The sequence below is a fragment of the Phaenicophaeus curvirostris genome, chromosome 18 (assembly GCF_032191515.1).
Source record: "Phaenicophaeus curvirostris isolate KB17595 chromosome 18, BPBGC_Pcur_1.0, whole genome shotgun sequence".
Taxonomy (NCBI): Eukaryota; Metazoa; Chordata; class Aves; order Cuculiformes; family Cuculidae; genus Phaenicophaeus; species Phaenicophaeus curvirostris.
Window position 1 is genome coordinate 2,309,010 of NC_091409.1, and position 25,453 is coordinate 2,334,462.

Below are 25,453 nucleotides of genomic sequence, written 5' to 3' on the forward strand. Positions count from 1 at the left end.
AACTGTAATGCCAACACTGCCGTTTTCTGCTTGTTTGTCTTCATTAGACTATAAATAAATCAGGAGTTATGTTTTAACATGTTTCTTCTATGGCACCAAACAAAAAGAATTTATCCTCTGAGTCCACTAGACTGTAAAACAAATAAATATAAATAATGATAAAATAAAAGGAGAAGGAAAGTGAAACACTTATGTGGAAATCGGAAAATCCTTTTCATCCACAGTTATTGTCCACAAACTTTTCCCTTTAATAACTACAATTTTTTTCTATAATCATTAAAACTATTAAGCTAGTGAGATTTAGAAAATATAATATATCCCTTTTTTTTGTCTGTTTCATAGTAGAGGATACCATGCTTACTCCCTTCGAATTTTAAAATGTGGACTTACAGACCCAGGAGAACAGAATAAATTTTCTGCTATTTTAAAGAATTAGAACGTGTTGGGGAAAGACTGTACTTGGCTGGGAGCTGGTTTATTAAAAGGATGTTGCAGCTAGAGAGTGGAAAAAATAGGACAGAGCATCCATTGGGAACCATTGTTCTCCTTAGTGCAGGCAGCAGAACTACAGATCCCGTTTGGGAGGCGATGGTACATTCAGACTTGTTCCAGCCAAGTACAAGAGATAAAAACTAATCTTTCCATCAAGTAGCCAAATCTATCCTGTACAGCTGCATCATCTTATTCAGCTGGTCGAATTGACAGATTCAGCACAGCTTAGTGACAAATTTACCATCAATAGGAAACAATCAGTGCTAACATCTGGGCACAAGCATGTGATGGAGACTGTTTTACTCAGCACACCAGCTTTGTACAACAGGCTTCTAAAGACAATGTCAGAGGTGTTTCAGATAAAACCTCCAAATCTCTACAGCTGGACCCAAGAAGGCTAAGCTCCATAGATTGGCCTGAAAGGCAAACTTCTCACATCATTAGAAACAGTCTGTAGGCATCACTCAGGTGAAAGATGTTAAAGGTCCATCCACTGTTTTCCTGCTCATCCACCACCCTACACCTATATAGCTATTCTGCTCTGACAGAAACCCTCTTCAGGAGGCTCCTTTCTATGAAATGTTTGTGTTCATTAAGAAAAAGCCTGACAGGATGGAGCAACCAAGTATCAAGTAAATGAAGGGAAAGGTTTGCATAAAAATACAGGGGCTTTAAGATTTTTTTTTTCCAGCCAGTTACAGACATTATGAACTATAGGTCTCCCAAACTCCTTCAAAAACCTAAGCTTATAACTTCATTATATCTCAATTCAGACATTTCTGTTCTACCCTACAAAGTCCCAAAATCTAGCAGTAGGGAACTCTATATCCACACTACAAGCAGAAGTAAATGCAGTGGTGATAGCAGAAACTCAGGGAACGCTTTCTATCTGACACTACCTTTTTGTGCCAATTTTACTCTTTAATGAGTGCAGCACTTGCTCCCTAATTTAGGATCCTTCACATAAAAGCACAACTTAAAGGGTGGGCTTCAAACAGCCAAGGCAATGCTATCCTGAGGATGCGACATACAAGTCTCAACATCTTGTATAATTTAAGTCTGGGTTTCTGGTCACACCATGTCTTTCAGAGTATTAGTTCTCCATATTATCAGATAGTTGTTAGCATTCGACACATTCTATCACAGCAGATTAAATACAATGATTGCCTGCAAGTGCATACTAAAAAATAATACAAATCTATAAATTCCCCATGGCTAATGTAAACATTTAACTTTCAGAAATTTGCTTTAAAAAAAATAAATCAAAATAAGCAAAACCCCCAACCAGACAAATAGGGATAAAAAAAAAAAAGTGTTTGTGACCCTTCAGCATAAGCCTCTTTGCTGTTACAATACAAAATACATTAACTGCATTTTGGAGGTCCTAACAATTTTCAGCTTTAATGCAGCCCAAGTCTGCACCAGATTCACAGTCACAGCATAACCAGCACTGCAATTCTCTCCAATTTAATACCAATAATCCCACATAGGAAAGAAATCATAACTCTTAACTATTATTTGCAATGACATCCGCCTTTTAACTTTAAGCAGTGTTCTTTAAACATCTCTAAACTTTCCCTATTTCTTCCCTGTGCCTTGATATGAATTTGCCTGTCACTGAAGGCTGTACACAAAGAGAGACACAGACTCTGAGCACAAAGATATCAGGAAGTGGTTTTCCTAGCAACAGTAATCATATGAGAGATCCCAGAACATCCTTCCTATTCATACAGCATTTTGTGTTTTGAATAGTGCTGACAGGTGAAGTGGATTCATAGTATTTAATACAAAAAATATTGCTGTGGATGGGTATGGCACAAAAGCAAAAATATCCACACTATTCATGAACAGATGAATTCACTGTTTTCATAATGTTCCAGATTCTTCACTAAGGCACAATTTCAAAAGCAAAGACTTTCACCTTCCCACAGAATGAATAATCCAGTGTACTCCACTGAAGCACAGTCAGCAGGTGGTTTTCCAAGAGCACTTTTGCATCTTCAAATCCTACTCACCTATCAAACGTTACCATTTAATTCTTCCACCCACCCAAGTGTGCCCATCCCGCACTGGGATCTTCCATCTCATTCCTTAATGACAATGTGCCAACCTGCAAGCTACTGCAATGAGACTTTTCCTCCAAATGACCCTCAAGTTTTATTTTCACATTCCAGATCCAAAACCTAAGTTAAAATCTGTTACTTCAGAAATTCCTGAGCAAGCCGGTGGTCTTCCACGTGCTGAGTTCAGGTTTTCTCTGTCCACCACAAACATAGGACAAGGCCCTACACTTAAGTGACTAAAGAGAGCCTAGAGACATAAGTAGGTACAGATGATATTATCATGGAATGGATACAGCTATTCTGCAAAACACATTAAAGCCTGAAAATTCTTGCAGTTGTACAGGACACATGAGACCCCAGGAAACAAATTGGATTGTGAATGACCATGAGCAAAAATCCAAAGCAGTTCAGTGCCCTTCTGCCCCCAATAGTGGAAGTTTACCAGCCACAGAGGGTTCTGTTCCTTCAGCTTTTTGTCCTATCATTTTTCAAAAATTTCATTTCAGATCTCTGTTGTCTCATGGGAAACCAGACACATCAATATTCTTCCTGGTACACATCTCTGTTCCATTGTTTTTCCTTCCTTACACTCAAAAATGTCCCTTCCAGAACTGCTTCACAACTCTATCAATTCAACAGGTGCATCACATCCCCCTTACTTGAATTTACTGAGCAGATCCTGACCATTTAGAGCACCATAATTCCTTTTCTTCCTGAAGGTATTTTCAGTTTGCATGAATGTAATGTTTAATTATTACCATACCCTTAAAAACATCATTGAGTCTCTTCAGAAACCTGCCTAGTTCTTATCCTGGCCTTAACCTTCCTTGCACTTTGATTTTTTGGTTGTCAGTGTATTAAACCACTTCCTTCCTATCTACACCTGCATCCCAGGATATATAATGGAAATGTCAACAAATTCTTGGCTATAGGCATGCCAGAGGACAGGACTTATTACCTGGACAATTTGTTACTGGTTCAGATTTTTATGCATTGAAAGTAATAGTAAATTAAATTGAAAGGGATAAATTCAGAACAGATGTGAACAGGTATAACTAATGGGAGTGCCAGAGAAAATTAAATAGTGACAAACAGTGGTGTAAATTACAGTGTCAGTATAAGTTGATTTTAAACAGACATCACCAAGGTAGCTTTCGTGGGTTTGGCATTTAGAAAGTACAAGTTAGCTGCAATTGAAATACATGGGGTATGGATTATAAATGTATGTGATAAGAAAAACAACTAATATGAAGTAAGATAGCAGAAGATTAATCGACTTCCTTCTGCTCTCTGGAGCCTTTATGTTGGATGTTTTTCTCTGCATTTGCCTTCTGTGTTCTTCAGTTGTTTACAGCCACTTTATATCAATGCAAAGTGCTGCTGTTCCAGTAAAATTTGCACACTTGCTTTGTCCTACTGCTAATCCTCGTGCATGACAAGCTGTACATCCTAGTGCATAGAAACAGAAAACACAAAAGGCCGTCCAGCTTCCCTCTTGATAGAGAAGGTTCTCCACCCTGCCCTTTAAAAAGGTGTCTTTATTTTTAATGAAAAATATTTTGATCATGTATCCCATGAAAAGTTATTTTAAAGTTCTTGAATTGCAGTATTTCATAACCTTCTAGAAATACTCATTGATATTTAAAAAACCCAAATCCTTCATGGCTTCAAAAATGCCAAGGAAAGGAATGCTATATTCCAACCAAATCTGCTCCCTGCATCTCGCAAACAGCTTGAGTATCTATAAAGAGCTAAAATAAATCTTTAGATTGAAGCACTAATTAACTTTGGAGTTACTTGCCTCTCGTTATGGATCCCAGTTCCGCAGCATTAGTCAGTCTCCAGTAACTGTCCCATAGCTTTTTTTTTTTTTTCAAATGATGCAGCATTAAATAGCATTATTTTCAAGGACAAGACAGACACACAAACAAATGCATTAGTGCTCTAAGCCTGCGCCTCTCCAATCTGTCTGAAGTGCATTTGGCCTTAAAACCATGAGGAAAAGATGACTTGCAGCACTGAGTGCTAGAGCTCCACTGAAGCTCTAGAACAAGCAAACCATCCAATTTTGCTTGCTGAACACTAATTATTCACCATTTTGTTTACAAGCAGGAAATAACGTTGCACTGTACTTTTATGAGATTGAAGCTAATTTGAAAAAATCCTCCAGCAACACCACCAGCTAAAGCTCATGGAAACCCCTGTGCCATACTGCCTGGCTAGTGACATGACACTATTGATCCACAAACCAAAACTGGCACCTCTGGAAACAGATTTGCCCTGAGTGAGGTTGAAACTAGTAAAAAAAGCCATCTTTGCTAAAACCTGAGCCACCTAAACTCAAGACGTGATTCTATTGATAGAAGCTTGGAACAAAGGATCCACTATTAAGCTCACTAGAAGCCTGTAGTGGAAAAAACTCAAAGATGCTATCATGAAGATGCACGAAGGAGAGACCCAGGTCTTGTCTTTAAGTATATTCCAGCTAAAATGGGTTTCAGCACTTTCAATAAGCAAATTTTAAATCATTGGTGCTTTTGCAGGAACAGAGCTTGTACATTCCTCCAGAAGCCTCAGATGAAGGGGTAGGTGCTGCTAGGTTGGTGCATCATCTTCTTGGGAATAAAGGTATTGCTAAACTTATTAGTAATCTTAAACTAGAGCCAGTAGTAGGATATCAATCTATGACAAATACATTGCAACTCTGCTAAATGACAGCAGAAACCAAGAAACAGCAATGTAGACTAACTACTGAACTATTCCTCAATTTACTCAGCGAAGACTCACTGCTCTGACATCCACATATCATCCATGCCCCAGTTCATTCCTGCCTGACACACTGGGTGCTACCTATGGCATTTTCCTTGCGAGACTGGCTATCGCTTTCTAAGGAACCAACTGCATACAACTTGGAAGTATGAGCCTCTAATGATTTTTTCTGTTTGGGTGGGATGGGGAATGTTCCCAGATTCACTGCAAAATTAAAAATCAATCACACACTTGTTTTCCCCATCCCTTACAAATTAATATATCAAATCAGATTATAGAGTTTGAGAAGTGATTCTTCTGCCAGGATCATTACACTATGGACAGTTATGAAAATAATGTTTAAGGTTAGAGATTGTTCCTCACACAACAGAGACCATACCAAGAATTAATTTGGCCATTTTCCCCACCATCTCATCGCATTTCCACAAACACCAGAGGTTTTGGCTAAGGATTGTGCTCTTTAAATTACCTCTTAAACAATATATTCTTAAAAAAATTATTTTAAATGCAAATTCGACTAAACATTGTTTGAGTATTTGAGAAATAAGGCAAAACTGTATCATTCAAGATCACATTTCTCATCAATAAACACCTTGCAGAAGCCTGCGGTGGTCAGCAGATAGGTATGTGCTTTAATTACTAAGCAAGTTGGCAAGAGGTAAAAGAACATAACTTTAAAAAAAAAAAATCTCTCCTTTAATAAAAAGGTTTGGATCTAGTTGAGGTTTCTTTGCTCAATATTTATTATTTTGCCTGTCTCCAGATACAAGCGATGAGTATTTTGATAAATGGATGGAAATGCTTAAATCAAAGAAATAGCACTAGACTTTTCATAGAGGTAGTTCACTAGAAGGATTACTTCCACTGTCATTAGCACAAGTTTAGCACTAGCACTAAAATCAAAATTTATCTACCTAGAAGTAGTCAAAAAGCACAAAAGGCCTTCCTTTCTTCCTTTTCTCTTCCATCTTCTCCAAGTTTTAATGTAAAAATAAAATCAATCCATCATAATCCCATAATTTTTGATTTGTATACAAGACAAGACTTATTCAAAAAGGGCTTACTATAAAAATAGAGGAAAGTGCCTTTGTCTTAACATATCAAGCATGTCCTCACAGTTCAAAGTCCTCATAGGCCACTCAAAAATCATTGGAAATTTGGTACATAAACTGCCCAAATCTAACAGAAGTGGATCACTGCTACACAGCATATTTTAAAATTCTATTAGCTTCTGAAGGCCTAATAGATTGAAAATGAGCAAGTACAGCAACATCTATTTATAAACCAACCTGTGGAATAGAATATATCTCTTAAATAGAAAGCAGCAGCTTCTGCACATTATAACATCTTCTGTTTTCACAAGAGCCCATTTCCTTAGTAGACACAGTCCTGCATGAAGTCCACCTATCCCAATTCTCCAAGTTCAGAGATTCAGAGAAAAAAAACAGCTGATACTCTTAGCATAAAGAAAGTGGAGGGGGAAAAAAAATCAGCTGCATGAACTTGGAAGCAAGCTCCACTGGCACCATTGCTTTTAGCAAGATGCTATCTGACATCTTTTGGCTGAACAAGTCCCTTTTGTGGGGAGGATTGTACAGCAAATATTTCTGAGTAGCATAATGTTTGTTGGATATTGCTCTGTTAGGGCAGCTTGTGTTTTCACTCTATTCTGCTTTTGTATGCGAGGGTGTGGAATTTGTTAATCTAAATAAAACTCAAAATAGACAGCATGGCTTAAAGAGCTGCTGACGCCTGGTGGGAAATTTTGAAAGAGTTCTCTGTCGAAAAGCAATCTTCTGCATGAGTCTATCTCCAAGCTTCACTTTGCTCTCAGTCTGCAGAGCAAGAGGCTTCCAGGAAGTAGATTTAGCAATTTAATGGGAACACAAACTACTTCCAGTGCAATGTGACCCTCTACATTTGCTATGTAAGAGTTTTCATTCATTTTGCTACCTATCACTCAAACTTCTGTTTCAGAGACTGTTACAGAGATAGAAGGGTACAATATCCTTGTCTTCATAATTGTGGCTAGTTAATTCCTCAAATTGCAGACAGGGTGTTGGCTGAATCTATTTGTTCTCTCAGCATTGCTGAGCAAAATCCCACACTGAGTAGCTGCTCTGGACTCCTCTTCCTGACCTACAGGTACATCAGTACCTCAACTTAGAGCATAGCTGCTCTGCACAGTCCTGTTCCTGTTTTGTGCACCTTGTATGCACAGCACTTTAACCCTTCACTGCTTATGGCTAAAGAGGTTCCATTTCCTTCTGCAGAGAGCCAACTGAATTTTTCCTTTGTGAATCCAGTCCCCTGCCTTTCTATACATCCAATAAAAGAAGTTTTGCTCCCCTATTACACTGAATACCTCTCCCCATGCAGTCTTCTGTTATTTTCAGGTTTGTTCCTATATCTTTCTCATTACCTGTATACTTACTGTCACAAATTCCCTCATGCTTCATATTTGCCTTCGCGTGACGATTAATCGAAATCTTACACAATAGCCCTTCTCAGACTTCAACCTGCCCCAATGGAGAGATGCCCACAGAATTGTCTTATCTGTTCCACTGTAATAGATAGTAAATACTGGAGTTTTGGTAAACTTAAAATACTTGAGTTCTAGATTTGTATTTCTTGATTTAAAGTTAGAAGTTTGGTCTTCAAGCAAACACCCAAGCTAGCACCCACAAGCTATAGAAAACTAAAAAAATAAATATTGTATGCACTCTTTCAGACTGAAGTTACAAATCCATCACCAGCATTCATGAGGAAATTCAGATGACAGCAGCTTGTGTTCTGCAGTAGAGATATTTTAAGTTTGAGAAATTGTTTAAATAGGTTAGCCTGAGTTCAACTTTTCTAGTTAATCCATCCATACATGACATTTCTTCCTACTTGTGAACTCCTTTAACAGATAAACACCTCAAGTTTTGATAATATTACAATAGAAGAATATGAATAGTGTCTAAAATGGGTCCTACCTGGTGGCTCTATTGCATGCAACCTTTTGGTGAGCTCGGAGGAAAACAAGCTAGAGTTACCGGTATCATTACAGGACAGCCTACACTTTTGTGCATGATGATGTGCCTTGATTTGTAGCTCAAAATACAAAATGAACCATGCAATCCATATATTTGCTTTCACCATTTAATGAATAAGACAGCAACTTTCGTAGAACCTCCCTCCTAAGTCTGAATACAGCAATCCATGCTTTTTTTTTCCTGGATGAATTGTAGATGTCTCCTCATTACTCATACCCAGAGGAGGCAAGCCTTCCAAGAATGATTTGGCAAGTACTAAAGATAAATCGCACCACAGATCACTGCAGCCATAAGCCCACTGTGAATCCTTTATTATTTAAAACAAACAAACTTAAATTCAGCGTAGAGAGTTTAAGAGAAAGAGAATGAATCTGGAAAGGAGACATAAGGAGAAATACCTGTGCTAGGTCTCACGTTTCATATACGTATGAGAGAAATACCGATTTCTTTTAACACCGAACATCATCTCAGGACATATGTGAAACTGGAGTATTTTGATTTTGTTTACTGTTTAAACAAAGAGGAAACCTTGAGGTAGATAATCGAAAATATAAATCAAATTGATTTAGTCTGTCACTTACAATGCAGGACAATGTACTGAGCTCTTACTACTGTTTTTAGATCACTAATTCATTTTCACCCACTTCAACTCAGTCTGCCTCAGCAGACATGAAATTTTATAGGAAATCTTGTTCTGAAAGCCATTGCCTTTTGAACCCTCCCTCATTTTCTCACCCTTTGCAGAGAGCTACTTAGATAACCTGTATTAAAAGTATGCAGATTGTCATATCTGTCTAATTCCAAACTGTATGAATTGAGGCTTCAGGACCAATTCTCACCTTGATTGTTCCTTCTTTGTATTCTTGCAACTCATTTGATGATAGTGGACTGTTAGATTCAAACTGGTGTGAGGGTAGACTCAGGGTCCACAAATCTGAATTTTGTGAACAGGTCTAAATGAGAACCAAGCTTTGTCACTACGAAAGCCCATCCTGCCACTCACTAGATCTCAATTCCTTTCAGCTCTTCAGTCATAGACCTCATCCCCAACATAAAAACAGGCCGAGGAGAGCTCTGTGAAGCTGGTTGCAAGAGCTGTGAGAGCTTCCTTCAGTAGAAAGGATTAGTGTGTCCTGAAAACGTCAATCAGATATCAAAGATACATGAAGATTGAAAAATAAAATGTACAGTTTATAAAAATAAGTCTTTTGGAGACACAAAGTACCTTGAAAAATTTAGGAGAAATGTGTCACCGAAACAAATACATTTTTTAGTGTCCAACCTTAATTTTTCACTGCTAAAACTTCCAAGCACTGCAACCAATATAGTAAATAAAACAGCCAAATCCTCACTAGTATCCAATTTCCATTTACCATGACTAAGTGTCTCCCTACAGCTGATGCTCTTCAGCTGATATTAGCTCATATACCTCCCACTAACCAGGTGCCCTACATGTCAATGGAAAGACATGACTACAAGCACTGTCACAATCAAGAACATACTGCTGCTCTTCTTGTAAGAAGAGCTGCATCAACCACCCAATAAGCCACCCTGGTAGCAGCTGCCTGTTGAGTTTTCTGTTGTTTGGGTTTTAATTCACTTTAAGATTGCTTTTCATTCACTTAGTGACAGGTAGTTATTTGTTTGCAGGGTTCCATTTGACATTTATTGTTAGTGTAAAACACTAATAACAATAATTAGTGCCTTTTTAGAGTTGTCTGAGGTTTTAGTGCTGGTGCATTGTTAATATAAAACATCCCAATGCTTTGCTGTATATAGGATAGTATGATAGTATTTAAATATAACAAAGGGGCTCATTATACTGAGACCAGATTGCAGTATCTTTGAGCCTCCTGTTAGCAAGCCAAGATTTAACATCCTCTAAACTTGTCTGCAATGCTAATACTTTCTGGAAAGGGGGGAAAAAACAAAGCAAAAGCTAGACACACATACTAATTTTTATTCGCATAGATTGTAATAGCTAAAGTTTAATGAAAAAAAGGACTGAAATAAGTGAAAATAAATGAATTCCACAATTAGTTTGAGAACCTTAAAGTACATCTCCACACATGGGAATGGATCATTCATAACTACTTCATAGTTACCCCATTTTAATATCATGAATCATTTAACACTTAAGACAATAAGACACTATTTTGAAGTACATGACATTCCAAGAGATGCTATATGGACAGTGAAAATAAGGCTATAAGTATAAGCAGGCATTTGCCAGTGACAACTAGCCTGTTTCTCTATTTTTTTTCTCCTGTAGTTCACCTCTAATCATAGTTGAAACTGAGTCAGTTTTTATTTCTGCTGCTGAAACTCAGGGATGATCTCATCTTTGTAGAACTCTGGTTTTGGACAGATCTTATTCCAGGGAAGATTCAGAAATCAGATATGTGCCAGCTAATATTGCACAAGTGAAGCCCAATTTACAAGTGAGGAAGAGCTCACTTTTTATCTTCTAATGGAGTCAGATCACAAGGGGAGAAAGGAATGGGAAAATTCAGAATGGAAGGTCAGAATAGGTAGAGGAGGCAGAGCTGAGATTCAAGTAGCTCAGTCCATCAGAAAAGAAGTCCCACACAATTATTACTTTCAAAAACAAACATGAAGAGCTGAGACAAGTTGCAAGGTGTGCTCCAAGAACTCTTTCTATAATTAAACAAGCAGAGAGATGATATAATTGGAAGGAAAGAAAGAAGAAATGCTCAGTTATTCCTTTATTTTCCTTTCTGTCAAGGCCTAACTCATTCTAACTCAGAAAATGGCATTTATTATGACAAACAGTCTAGACAAGATATGTTAGATTCAGCTGCTCTATATACCTTAAGGCACACACATTTATACTACATATTGTAAGAAGAGACATATGAAACAAGAATTTCAATATTGAGCGCTGCTAGATCTTTTAGGCTTTCTGCCTGAAAACATGTTTGCATGAGGTACGTGTTGCAGAACTGTCTTGACAGCCACAGGGTTAACTGCTCCCCTTTCCCATCTGTCCTTTGAGGCCACTGGGTAACAGCAACTTCCCAGATATCAAATATATTCTTCATTTAAGGAGTTACATATCCAGTTGATGTACTAAGCACTGCATTTGATTTTAATAGCTCTAATAGTTGAATTAAAAAAGCCTTCTAAAAAGAAATTCCACTTTGCACCAACTTTGACCTCCAAACCAACAGCTTTTCTTTGCTTCTTATCCTGTCCAATCCATTCAAGCAAGCAGGAGCTCGAGAAGGAAAGGAGGGGTGTTTTGCCTCTTTGGATGGAACAGCAACAAATACTGAAATAATTCTGATACCACATTTATTTTCCACCTTGTGTGGCAAGCAAAACAAAAAAGCCTAGAAGTATTCAAAAAAGTCCAATAATCCCCAAAGCTTGAGTGATGCATGAGAATATAAAAGCACATCACCTGTCTTGCAAATTGCAGCAGCTGTTGGCATTGCTAGAAAGTCTTAGAAAGTACCACAACTGGTACTTTTAAAACTTATTCCAGAGGATAAAGCATAAATTACCACATCTTGTCAGTAGAAAGAATAGGTTAGGCTGACTTTTTAAAAAAGCTCTCAATTTCAAATACCTTGCTTAAAACTTACATTAAGAAAAAAGGAAAAGGAGAAATGGAATATTTGACTAAAAAATCAGTTGGTTTTATTTTCTGAAAATGTTGAGATAGACCTTTTAGCTTAATTCTGCTGTGAAAATGCTTTGGTTTTCATGATCTGAAATAGCCACACAGACCTCAGGATGCAGATATTCAAATCTACTGTTGACAAGAACGGAAGCAAAATCTTCAAAAAAAGATAAAGCCAAAATCTGCTGACATCTGTTTGGGTTCTGTGACCCAGATACCAACAGGGAAATAAGCATTCACTCTATGTTACACCTGGCTTCTGTTGAGAGCTAAGCCTCAAATGACCCCAGAGCATCCATTTTCTGGATTACAAGCTTTCCCAGAAAGCAACAAAAGTAAAAATATTCCCACTGATGGGCCTATCTCTAAAAGCACAGCTTTACTGAGGGGACAAGAAAGCACACCTAAAGAAATTAATATCACGAAAACTTCCAAGGGTAAAAGTTTCACCGAGATAAAACAATTAAAGATTGATGATATTTTAATTTTAAAATCATTGTATATATTAGAAAAGGTTTTGGACAAAATGAAGAGTACTTTTCAAAGAATTCTCTCCCATTCACATGGATTCTTTCTATAGGCTCTGACCTTTGGCTTTCTAGGCCCTTAAATTCAGCAAAACACCCAAACTGGATTCTTCACTCAGAAAATGGAGAATTCTGTCAAAAGTTTTTCCAACTCTAACTTGAAAGTCTTTTCCCTCTTGAAGTTAGCACCTTTTTGCATCTTAAGTTCTTGCAGCATTATGAAATAACAATCCATCTGATGAGGTTTGTATCCCCAGCCCTATCTGACTTCACCTGATGGTGGGTGGGCTGGCCATCTGTTCAGGGAAAAATGCTGTGCTTTACTTGAGTTTCCTCCCTTTCCCCCAGCCCTCTTTCCCCCAAACAAGCTATAAAAAATTGTTTCTTCAGAATCCTCTCTGACCCATAAGTGGTTTCCACCACCCTGCACACGTGATGTGATGTAAAAGGACATGATTGATGCAGTCTGACCTGACATGTCATGACGCTGCTTGTCACATGTGGAATTCAGGAAGAAAAATAAAGCAAGCAACCTTGATGCATTTGTAATAACTGTTTTTTTTTCCTCATTATCTCTGCATTACTTAGGCAGTAACAACATAATAGTTGTTGCTAGTGAGCAAGCAAGCTACCTGCTCTTGAAACAATAACAGTTGGACTGCATTCTCAAATGATTTACATGGGCATTTTCTTCCCCAAGAAAAATTTTGACAGACCAAAGACTGAAAGCCTAACTTGCAGATTCACCACTACCTAATGTGAAGTGGGTTACACATTTTCTCTCCTGTAAATTAGAGAATGAAAACAGCTCGTCATACCTCTTGAGACCAGCAGGTACCTTCAACAACAAAGTGCTAAAAGCTGAGCCAGTGCTAATGACTAGCTCTACATTTCCTTTAAGCAGATGCTGGACTCTTTTCCTCAAGTGTCTATTTTAAAAGGCAAGAAAAACAGAAGGGAAAGTCAAGATTATGCATAGCATCCCTGCAGTTCTAATGTGCTGTGTATTACAAGGCAGCAGAGACTGACATTACCAACATATACTTTATGGCTATTCTGCTTCTAAAACGTTATTTTGATACATAAAAAGTTAAAGGTCCTAGCGCACCTCATAGGCAGTTTTAATAGTCATTATACACTTATTTTCCCAGAACGCTTTTTCCTTGATACTTCATTTCAAGTATATGACTCCAAAAGGAGCCTACAGAAACATCCTAGTTCTTCAGAAAATGTGCAACAGCTCTGCTTCCCACTGCAACCATTAAGGTGCTCCCAGCAGCTTCTGGTGAAGGGGTATCAGCTCAAGACAGAGCAATCAGATTGCAGGTTATTTCACACAAATCAGCATACATGAGAGAAGGTGGAGGTTAGTTGTTATGTTAACAAGAGTGACTCGAAATAATTTCAGCTGGTGGCATTTTCAGCTAGAAGACTGTTCCTCAAAGAGCAGAGTTGTCAGTAAACACTTCATAATGCCCAAGCTTCAGGTGTTTCCAATATCCTCCACAAACTACAGACAGAAGCACCTGTAAACTTTAATGGACTCTGGGCAAATCCCTAATCTGCTTCCTGGCAATTTGAGCATCCTTATCAAAGGAACCTGGCAACTGTTCTCTTCAGGAAACTTTTTCTCCTCTAAGGTCTTCTGGCATTACAGGGGACAGGATAAACAGGTTACCATTGAAGCATTTGTGTCCAGGTCTCTCCTGATCTCTTCTTTTTAATGTTGACATGCCCAATACAACTTGCTATTTCACCGTCCCTATAGAGGGAGTTGCATTCTTTCTTCCTAGAAATGACAGCCAGAAACACCTTCTTTTACTTTGGACTCACACAAGCAGAAAAACAAACAAAAAAAAGCCTAAACTTACCCAAGAACTACTTAGCCCATGGAGGAGAAAAGGACACAATTTAATAGAAGTTGAATTCCTGCAGCTATGAAATGACACAGTGGGAGGGTCCTGCAGCAACAGCCTTCAGATTGCCACTAGTCTGAAGTGGCAGGTTTTACTTCAAGCGATAAAGTAGATTAATTATTGCTCAAGATTTAGTATATTGCTGGGGCTTGCCAAACAGTCTAGCAAAAAATAGGATCAAGTGATAAGCAAGTGAAAAGCTCCCTGGAAGTATAAACAAGTGAAAACAAACTTGAACAATATTTTAGTAAATACATATCTCTATGGCCAGCTAATATTTCAAATATCAATTACCAATGCCTTCTTCCAGTGCAGCAGTTATTGACTTTGAAGACTGGAGGTGATATCTTTAAATAGTGCAATTCCATTGTAATAAATTTAATTGCACCAAAGTCAGCTCCAGAAGGGTCCGATTCAAGCATATTTAACTTTAAGACCAAAAAAAATCTGAGTAAAATTTTCCAAGAGCAAGTCTAATCACTTATCCTTACTAGACAATGTTATCATAGTCAAATATACGCACAAAGAACCAAGGCAGCTATCAGCTAGTGTTCACAAGAAGCCTGTGGCTGCAGAGCAGGGTGCTCAGGGTTGTGTCAGTTGACTCATGCAGTTCTTCACAGTTGTGTTTGAACACAGTAGCATTTTATATTGTATGCCAACCTACAAAGAACATACGATTCATGCATTAATCATCTGTGTCACGGAAGCACTTCTGATATGGACTGCAACACGATTACATATTTACAGTGAGCAAGCCAGATTCTGTTTGTTTTGCTCAGAGCTGGATTTCCTCTAAAAAAAGTCAGGTAAAATCCATGCATTACTAACCTAAAAACTTCCCAAAGCTCTTCAAACTGAAGTTAAGACTGAATTAAAACCAACCAGATACTCATTTGTTTTACTTCCCAGTTTGCTGAAACAAAGATCTGATGAAATATTCTCATATGTGAAGCCATGTATTTGTCTCACATTCACCACTAACCTTAGATCATACTATAATAACAGCTGGGAAAGGACATTCTCATTCATCATGAAGCTCAATAATACATCGTACAGACAAAGCACTTGCATCTTGACAGGAAATCCTGCAATTTTACCATTGGCTGTGAAACAGCCACAATCTACTAGTGCAAAACAGGGTTTTAGAGCCACAAGACAGCCAAATGGTATCCCACCAGCTCCAAGGACAAAATTTGCATCTGGCTGGTGTAGGAACTAGCCACATCAGGATCCAGCATGTAAGTGGGACTGAAACAGAATTGGGTGTGCTCTCCAGGCTGGGCACGATGCTCTGAAAGGCATATTCAGCCACATGCAGAAGTTCAGATCTTGGACACATCTCATATGCACAAACATGGTGCATTTATATCTAGCATACAGCTTTACGTTGAGACACACACAAATACCCTTCTAGTAACCAACTCCTTCCAGTTGCACACTAGCTTAAGTTTAAAGAGCCCAACGGATAGCAGAGTAGGAGCAACTGAAGAGCTCTCACAGTAAACGTTCACCAAGATAAATCAGTACAGAATTAGTCACACACCCTCCTAATATTTGCATTTACTTTATATATAAGATTCTTCTACACACCTCTCAGTCTCATAGCACACAAAGCCTTTGAAATACTAAAAAATAGCTGTATGTATTCACTGTTACTGGTTTGTTTTTTTTTTTTTAATTTAACATTTTTAAGCTTGCTAAAATCGCTGCTTCTGCCCCAAGTAATTTCTGGTACATATACTGTCATATGGGAGAATAGAGTAAAAAAAACCAAACCCTTAGAGTAGGAAAGTAGCTTGCCCCCCACCTTTTTAAGTGCCACAGCTTTCCAAAGAGAAGCTTTTATATCTTATGTAGTAACTGTTAGCAGTTTGTGACATTTCTAGTCTGTCCAGGGTGTAACTAGTACATGACAGGTCAAGTCTGTCACCTTCATAAAAGCAAAGAACATCTACACTGGCACTCTACACTGAGGAGTCCCTCTGAGAATTACCAATGTCATACTAAATATCATCAGCAGTATTTATCTTCTCTTCATCTCTGCCATTTGTAGGAGTCTCCAAAAAAAAAAATCAGATTATTTTTACATGAAGATAGCTTTCTCCTTACTCTTGTGAAATGAGTGCCATAAACCAAAGCTTGAATCCATGAGGTTTAATTTGCCCTTGTGGCAACTATAACTAAAATACAGCTCTCTTTAGAGAATACCTGGAGAATTAAGGTTATTGTTGTCACTGTCATTAATTAACATCAGATGCTTGCTCTTCAAAAATTATCAGCTTTTATATTTTGATGCTCCTTATTATCCTCAATAAGTAAATGATGAAATAAAGATGAATGAAGTGCAAGCAGATGAATTAATGATTAGCAAAGAATTCTTTAGATTGAATTCTGTAACCAGCAGGTTTCACATCAGTAGAAAATGTTTGCACACTGGGTACCTACTTTGGGTAAACGTTCACATGAAAACAGCATTCTGATTAGGAAACTTTATTCAGAGAAAGAGACAGATAAATCAGGTATGAGAAGAACAAGTTAAATCATTCTCACGTAGCCAGTTGAGGATTTAGAAAGGAAGCAATACTAATTAAGGGCCCATCCAGGACACATCAGATGGCACTATCCTAAATAAGAAATGACATATAAAGCAATGGATCATTTCTGTAAGGGAGATGGGGGATATTAATAATGGGCCAAATTTAGGGTGAAACAAAGCATCGGAGTCCTCCAGGGAAGCAGTGATGCTTCTCTGATTTCCAGGCCAGTGCCAACATTTGCACAACATGCACAGCATAGAAGATGTTCTTCCTGATGTGCTGGATGTTTTGCCAACTGTATTTACTTCTTTTTCTCCTGTATAAACTGCAGCATGTTCCATGTTCTGGCAGGTGCAGAAACGTGGGCTCCATAGCCAGATGGGCAGCCCCTAGGAGTTCTCCCATGTCAGCAATTTGCCAGAGGTTTCTCTTGTGCTCCATGACCCATTGCAAAGCTACCAGCTCCACAGGATCCCAATTCTCCAGCCTCAGACCTTGCACAATATTTTGATTTTGCAGTGAACAGAGGGGAAAAAAAAATCCGCTTCAAAGAAAGCTTCCATTTATTTAATAGAGAGGCAGAAGAAAAGATATTTAGAGCTACCCAGAAGGACCACGTTCCCTAAATCTCTAGTTTGTAATATAATTTAGAACAGAAGTTGAAAGTCACAGAAATACTAATCAGTTACTCAAATGCACTTGTTGTGCAGTAACAGAGTTGGCCTTTAGTTTGTATAATGTCAAGATATGCTATTTTAGGGAGCAATATCCCCCTCTGCCAGTCCCTGTGTAAGGCTCTGTCACACACTGCTGGCATGATTCAGCACTCAGATTTTCACCAGGAACATATCTATTACAGGTGGAGGAAGCTAACAGGATCTTCCTTCTTTCTTCCTTGTTTCTGTTAGAGGGTCCTGTCTCAGTTAAAGCTTAAGCCTCACCTGTGCATTATACTTATTCCTCAGAGGCACTGTGTCTGCTGTCACCATGTAGTCACACAGCCTTCAGAGCCAGGTCTGTGGTAGCTCTGCAGCATCCTTCAGAAGCTGTTGTCCTCAAATATAACCACTGCTCAGGTGCTTGCTAACAAAATACTGTTCTGTCTGCGCCAGACAACACCCAAAGTCAATGCTGCTCGTTATTTTATCACCTACTTATCACTTCAAAAAATCCTGAGGTAGGCTCTTAAGTAGCACAGAAATTTAAAGGCACACATTATATAGCTATTTATGATTTAGCATGACTGTGCAGCACATTCCCTGCGTGGCATCAGCAGGCACTACGGATTTATCCTTTTGGTACAAGTTCACACTTTAAATGAACAGTGCTGATGCTGAACCACATGGGCTAGTGATTCCAAGGGGCCAAGTATGACAAGCATGTTTAAAATAACAGTTATTGAATGCACCTCTTGCGCAGCCACAACAACCTGCCCATGTATTACGCACCAGATCCACATTCTTCTCTCTAGCCCTAGCTTTACCTTGTCTTTTTGCAAACCATGTTGCATAGGTTAGTGTTCAAAATAACAAAAGGGAAAGGGAAATGAGGCTTTCATCCCTCATTCTGAAGTAAAATTGTCTTGCTACTGAGAGCAAGATTGTGCCCTGAAACACTTTTGTGAGGCTGTAGTTGGACCAGAAATTTTCTGGGAGCACCTGTGGCTTAAGCGCCCCTCAATTAACAGGTTATTCTGCTTCCAGATCACCTTCACTTCCATAGTAGCCTGGCTACTGATGAGTAGCAAGGAAGTTCAAGAAATTCAAAACCACTTTTCTCTTCGGCTAGGTTGTTTTTCAGCCAGATCCCTTCCTAAGTCTGCTTCACTGCGCAGACTTACGAGACAGTGGGGTACAAAGGTAGGACAGTATATGAAGTTAGGATACAAAGATTGTAGGAGTTGTTTAAACTAGCTTAACCCCTTTAGAGTAGCTCTGCTAGGAAGTGTCACACACCCTATGATCACAGATGACCCAACAGCCCTGCACGCCCTGTGCCACAACTACTCCCCAGAGAACACACAAGAACAGCATTCCTAGCTGCACATCCTTGTTTTATTACCTTTAAATCATACCTTTTACATTTGTATTAATATCTCTAAAAGAGCAGTGATGAGTAGCATTAAATCTTCATTCTCTTTTTTCTCATTGTTAGTTCAATGGGCTGATAGCTAAAAGATACAATAGAAGGGAAGACTGGCTGACTTGAGACTTGCTGAAGAGGCTTTTGCTTACACTGCCTGCATTTCTTTGTTTATCTGGCTGTATTGTTTTGCTTCAATAGTTATATTCAGAGCATTCATAAAAAGGACGAAATAGTGTTTTTTTCCAAGGTGCTGTGGCTATAGTTAAGTCCTACCAAGCACGCAGGAGATCTGCAAACAAAGAACTGAGCAAACAAAGAAAAAGCTAGACAGAAGCTAGGAACTCCTGCCCCAGCCTGCATGCAGACAAACAGCCTTGGGTGGATATTGAACACGTAAGGGTGAGCATAACTAAAGCAGGTTGCAAGAGGTGGGCTGTCGAGTCTCTGCTCCTGACAGGTTTATTTTAATGCTCATCTGTGTGCATGTTTACTCAGTTTGAGGGCATTTCCACATGGAAGTGGATATACAAACAAGGGGCTATAAGAGGATAATTATTTTGCATTTGCACTTTACAAACATTACAGAATTAATTCTCCCAACGTCCTGCTGCAGAAGGAGTGTAACTCAGCCAGGAAACAGGCAGAGTTTGGTGATGAACCCAAAGCATCCTGGCAAGAATCAGGGAATAAAACCTCATACCTTCCCTTACTCACATCGCCTCTACCAACATCCTCCCCCCATTATGAGTTGTGAAAGAAGCTGCAGATTTTTAGCAACCTTATTTTCACTCAAGTTGCATTGTTGTAGCACAAATAGGTGGTTACACAAATAGGCTGGAACAGCTCAGCTGTAAACTAAGTGCCCAGCAGACATTAAGGCACAGAAATTCAGCCCTGACTCAAGTGAGGATGACTTACAAATTGTAATAATAGCTAGCTGTTGTGGTTCAAGTTCTTTCTACCCTACCACCACTACATCCCACTTTGGTGTTCCCTCCTACTCCTTCCCAAAAGGCTCAAACCAAGCTGTTCGAGTCAAAGAAAATTTTTGTTCTGCTTCTTCCCTAAGTAACAGCCCAGAGGGATGTATGATTTTTGCAAGTGTTTAAATTTTTACCATAGTATTTATTAACCTATCTTAATGTTGACTTATGCTTCAATAAGGTGTCCAAGGAAGTTGAGCAGTATACAATTGTTATAGAGAACGGTACATTATTGCTGATCTCAATTTGCATCAGAGAACAATCAAAGGACTTTTATGGGAGTCGTTACTACAGGCACACAGCGAGTGCAGAGTCTGAAGTTAAAGCAATGTAGCAGTGGCAGAACTACCACTTTCATTTGTCACCTCAATAGAAGACATTAAAAAATATGTAGGTAATGAAACTTAAGCATAACAGGTTAATAATTAAGATAGCACAGATTTCTCAATGCTGAAGAACAAAAAGGCAGTACAAAGCATCTGTGCCATGACAACACAGCAAGCAGGAATTCTGTAAAACTGCAGGTTGGACAAAGGTATGAATTCAAGGGTGCGGTTTATTCTTCTTCAGGATATTTCAATATTCCTTCAGTTTTCAGAGATGATGCTTGTGACAGATTTATCACTTTGAGCTACCTCAGCCCCATCTCATGTTTCCCTCCTCCCCTTCCAAAATACATACACACTCCTGCCAGAGCTGACCATCACGTGCCAAACCTGCCTGTCTCTTTAGCCTCTCAAGTTGGATGCTGAAGAGGTGAGGCTGGCGTTCAGAAAAGGTCAGCTAGCGCTAAAGGAGGAGACAGCCCCAGAGGTAGCTTGAAGAACTTGAAATGATAGAATAACACTTTTGAATTGGCAAAGGGGCAGAGAGAAATACACACAGGAGGAAGCAGAGGAGTTAAGACAACAAGAGATGAAAGCAAGAGGAATGGGAAGGAGGGTAAAATATAGAGAAAGGGAGATACCAAGTAGAGAGGCACAGCTTGAAGATAAGCACAACTTTAATAGCAGAGCAGGTCCAAAAGAAAACAAAGCTGTAATTGGAATAGTAATGAGTAGCAACCTCAGCCCCATACTTTAAGACCCTTTACATCTTAAGCAGTTTATATCACATTCCAAAACCACCAAATAAGAAAAAAATCTTGTACAGCACCCAGGTACAGTGGGAAGGAACAAAGCAGAACTAATTTCCTCTCCTTCAGAAGGGAAGTTGAAGCTTGATTTCCAGGCTTTTGTTCTCTTTCCTCACCACCTATAGGGGTTCAGCAGTCTCACCACCACCACATTTCACCCTCTGTCCTATTCCAAAGGAAGACTTGTTTACCTCATGTTTTCCCACCGAATATGACTACATCATGGCAAAAGCATTAAAGAATGAGACAACCTGTCATATCTTTAGAGGGTCTGAAAGACTGTTCTGTTAGTCTATCTCCAGATGTGAATGTTTCTGCCTTTAATTTTCCTCCCATTGCAATGTGTCAGTGAGGTTTCTATCTGGCAGGTGCCGGAACCAGAGACATGGTGAGAGTCCTGGTAACAGCTCAGCATGTGCTTCTGCACTAGCCTCTCTGCCAGGTTATCTGGAATACAAGGTAGTGAGAGTCCCTGCTTAGGAGAGGGGACCAGAATCTGTCTTGACAAGTGTTTTGCATGCAGTTAAATAGACAAATGTATTCTGCTGCCAGCCTCTTGCAGGAATTTGACTTGATGCCTGTCACCAAACAGCTTCTTTTGCACTAGAAGAATTACAAAACACTCATACCCTATAATGATCAAAAAGAGAGCCCCCATGCCCACATTAGATTTCAGAGTCGCAATCTACACTCCCTGGCAAGCTAATAAGATCTAAGCCTATAAAAAATAAGGACACACATTTCTGAAGGGTAAAGCAAATGTGAAGCACTGCTGTATTATACAAAGGTCACTGGTCCATCCTCTCCTGTAGCCCATTTGCCGCACCGACAACCCACCTCTGCAAGACATTGCACCACGCACATGCTACAGTGCAAGCCTCTGCTCAGTTGTGGTAGTTAGTGTTAATCTTTCATACAGGGCCAAAAGGGCCACAGAGCTCAAACTGAGGACACTGCTGCTCAGATACCCTCAACCTGCATGTAAATATCTAATGTGACTCCTACCATTTCACTGATGCTTTGTAGCAGTAAGTCCCAAGAGAGAAGTATACATTTTATATTGTGTAGTTCATGACTTATTTTCCTATTTCACTACTAGTTTTTGTGTTATGGTCAAGGAGGAAGGAGCCCATTAGAATACCTGTTACTATTCATGATTAGAAACTCCTTTTGGAAGAGCTTGAAAGTAATGGTGGCATTCATTTATTGGAAATACAAGCTCTCAAGAGCCAAAAATAAGTCTCTCTTAATTTACCTTCTGTATCACGTCACATCCACTGAAAGGGGGCATAGAGATGACAATGCACCCAAACCTCAGAATCACAAATAAAGACATTAATGGTATAAAACAGCTTTCAGTCTTAGCTAGAGATTGTGCCTCTTCAGTTATCAACACTAAATACTGCAATTAAAGACTTAAAAAAAGACACTAGCAATTTATGTGACAAGAACTAACAAAGCCTGCTTTCTATGGATTTGTATCTTGTAGTCAATTAAAACCCAAGAGGCTGCAAGATCCACCTGAAGTTATCCCTGCTGTTTGAGCATCTGGAAAGGATTCTTAGGTTTCCTCATGCCTGATGAGTTTACCCAACAACCTGTCCTTCAGCCATGATCTCTTCTGCCTCCAGTTAGCCTCCCATTTTCACTCAAGTTATAGAAACCCTGTTACCTCTCAGCTTCAGCACTAACACTGTTTTTGTTGATACACTTAAATCTATTGTCCACTGACAGTATCATTGCATGTGGTTTATTTCCATAAGAAATCAAACAAAATGACACTCTTGTATCTTCTCTTTCTTGATCCACTTGCTTAATGACCATTGCAATGCAAAGAGCTCTCCCCAAAGAGTCTGTAAAACCTCCAGCCACTGAGATATTCAAAACTCAGTTGAAGACAACCCTGAAGGAACTGATGTGACTTCAAAGTTGGATCTAACTTTAAAGCTAGTCCCTGCTTTGAGCAGGCAGGTTGTACCAGATGAGCTCCAAAGTACCTTCTAATTTAAACTCGTTATGGTCCTAGTAGAATCAACAGTTCTGAGCATTTCTGATAGACTTCCTACAATATTTAGACACCTAAATTGAGTCCTTTTAAAACTACAGCAGAGTCTAGAAGCAGATCATGAAGGATACTGGAAATACTCTACTCTCCATATTAAAGAAGTCATTCCATGGTTGATGAGCACTCAATATCAAGTTATTCACTACCTAAAGCATCCATGCAAAGCATTCAACAACTCCACAGCCCATCAGAGTACCTTTGCAGTACTTCTGAAAGGCACCAGCTGCAGTGCCATGTAAACCAAAAGACAAAGGCAGCTAATTAGAGCACATTTTTCCAACGGCTCGTTCATTCTTTGACCTCTCCAAGGAAAGATGGATAAAAAATTGACTAAGCCTCAACAACTCATCTCATAGGCCTCCAAAAATGGTGACAACTTTAGCATTTCTGGCTATGACTGAATTTAAGCTGGCACTTCTGCCAACCCTCTGAGCCATCAAGCCCCTCATGCCTTTCGTTTTTTTAGGATATGGTTATATTAACCCATCCATTATAAATATGACACAGCAGTACCCACAAGCATTACAGTTTTCAGCATATCAGCTAAAAACCCCATTTGGGAAAGATTTACAGCTTGGCTGCAAGAGTGGCGTCTGGCTGAAACATGGCATACAAAGTCTCGCCATAAGAGCCCAGCCATTTAATAATAAATCAATTTGGCTATTTTAAAATTAGAAGGTTGAAAAATACGAATGAAGTTTACCATTTGCTGACACATCTTTGATCTCAGAAGGAATGAGAATTCCACAGGCCAACTCTTCAGTTGATGTAAATCAGCATGACTACACTGGCATCAGCTGAGCTCCAGTGATTTAAACACTACAAATCTGTCCCTGTATTTATTAATGGAATATTTGTAGTTATCTTTGGGGTCAAAACTTTGCTGCTAATGTAACCTACTGGAATCAAGGGGGAGCTGAACATACACATGCAGAAAGAGACAGATTTCTTTCTTCCCAGTCCTGATTATTTATTTTTTAATTAAAACAAAATTGCAGAGAATGAGCCTAATAATAGAGAAGCCAGGGTATTTAAGGTAGTGCATATCTTGGTAGGGACCATAATGAGATTTAGAAGGCAGCTGCAGCACATGCATCAATTGTTATTTCTTAATCTTTACAGATTGATTCATATGGCAATCTGTGCTATTGCTGATCTGTATTTATACCATAGGCTTATATTTTAGTAGTTTCATACAGAGACCATGCTGAAATGTCCTCTCCTTCCCACCATCTCCTACCTATTGCTTGCTTTGTGTTGGAGGATGGATTGAACATCTCTGCCTCAGCTTCTTTAAACTTCACACACGCAAAGCATCAGATACTGAAGAAACCAGCTAGTGTCAAGGGAGCAAGATAAGGCACTAAACCACAAGCAGAACATCCAAACTCAATTTAAGTGTGTCCTAATTTCCTCTGCCACACAGGGCAAGTTCTGTCACCTTTTGGCACTGTTTCCATCCCTTCCCCCTGCCATAAAGCCAAATGGGACTAATGATATTTACTAAACTGTGTGTGGAGGTGGGATTTATGTATGACATATGCTAAACATACCACCTATTTGCATGTTTATGACTGTGCATGCCATCATAAATGCAAGGTGGAACTGCCTTTGCAAAGGCATCATTTCACACACATTTCTGGAAACCCAAGTACCACCTGGGTTAATGACCAGACCTTTTTAAAAGTAGTATTTTGTATTTATTAATTATACTACAAATGGAAAACATTTACTAACACTCAGCACATGCAGCAACTGTCTGTTACGGTGTCTACAGAAAGCATCGCAGCTTTAATTGATGTAATACCCAAGACAGAAATGTCTGCTTGTTTTACTCAGTACATTTCTTTATTTGCTGAATAATTCAGCTTCTATACAAGCTTTGCTGACCTTTGCTTGATAAAGTCATACTTCTAAGCATTTGCTTGCTTTTGGTATTTTTAATCAGGTTCAAGTCCACTCACCACACATCAGAGCCGAGAATAATGATGCAGATACGTGTTTTAGCCAAATGATGTTCCTTATAGCGCACACACTTCCCCCAAATCACTGAGTTGTTAACTAAAGTGTAAGAGAATTTATGATGCTAAATAAAACTAGAAAAAAAAAAAGATGTTTTAATAAGATGAAAATCCAAATGTTAAAATAATGAGCCATCTGTATGGGTGGCCCTCTCCTGAGAGATGCCAAGAGC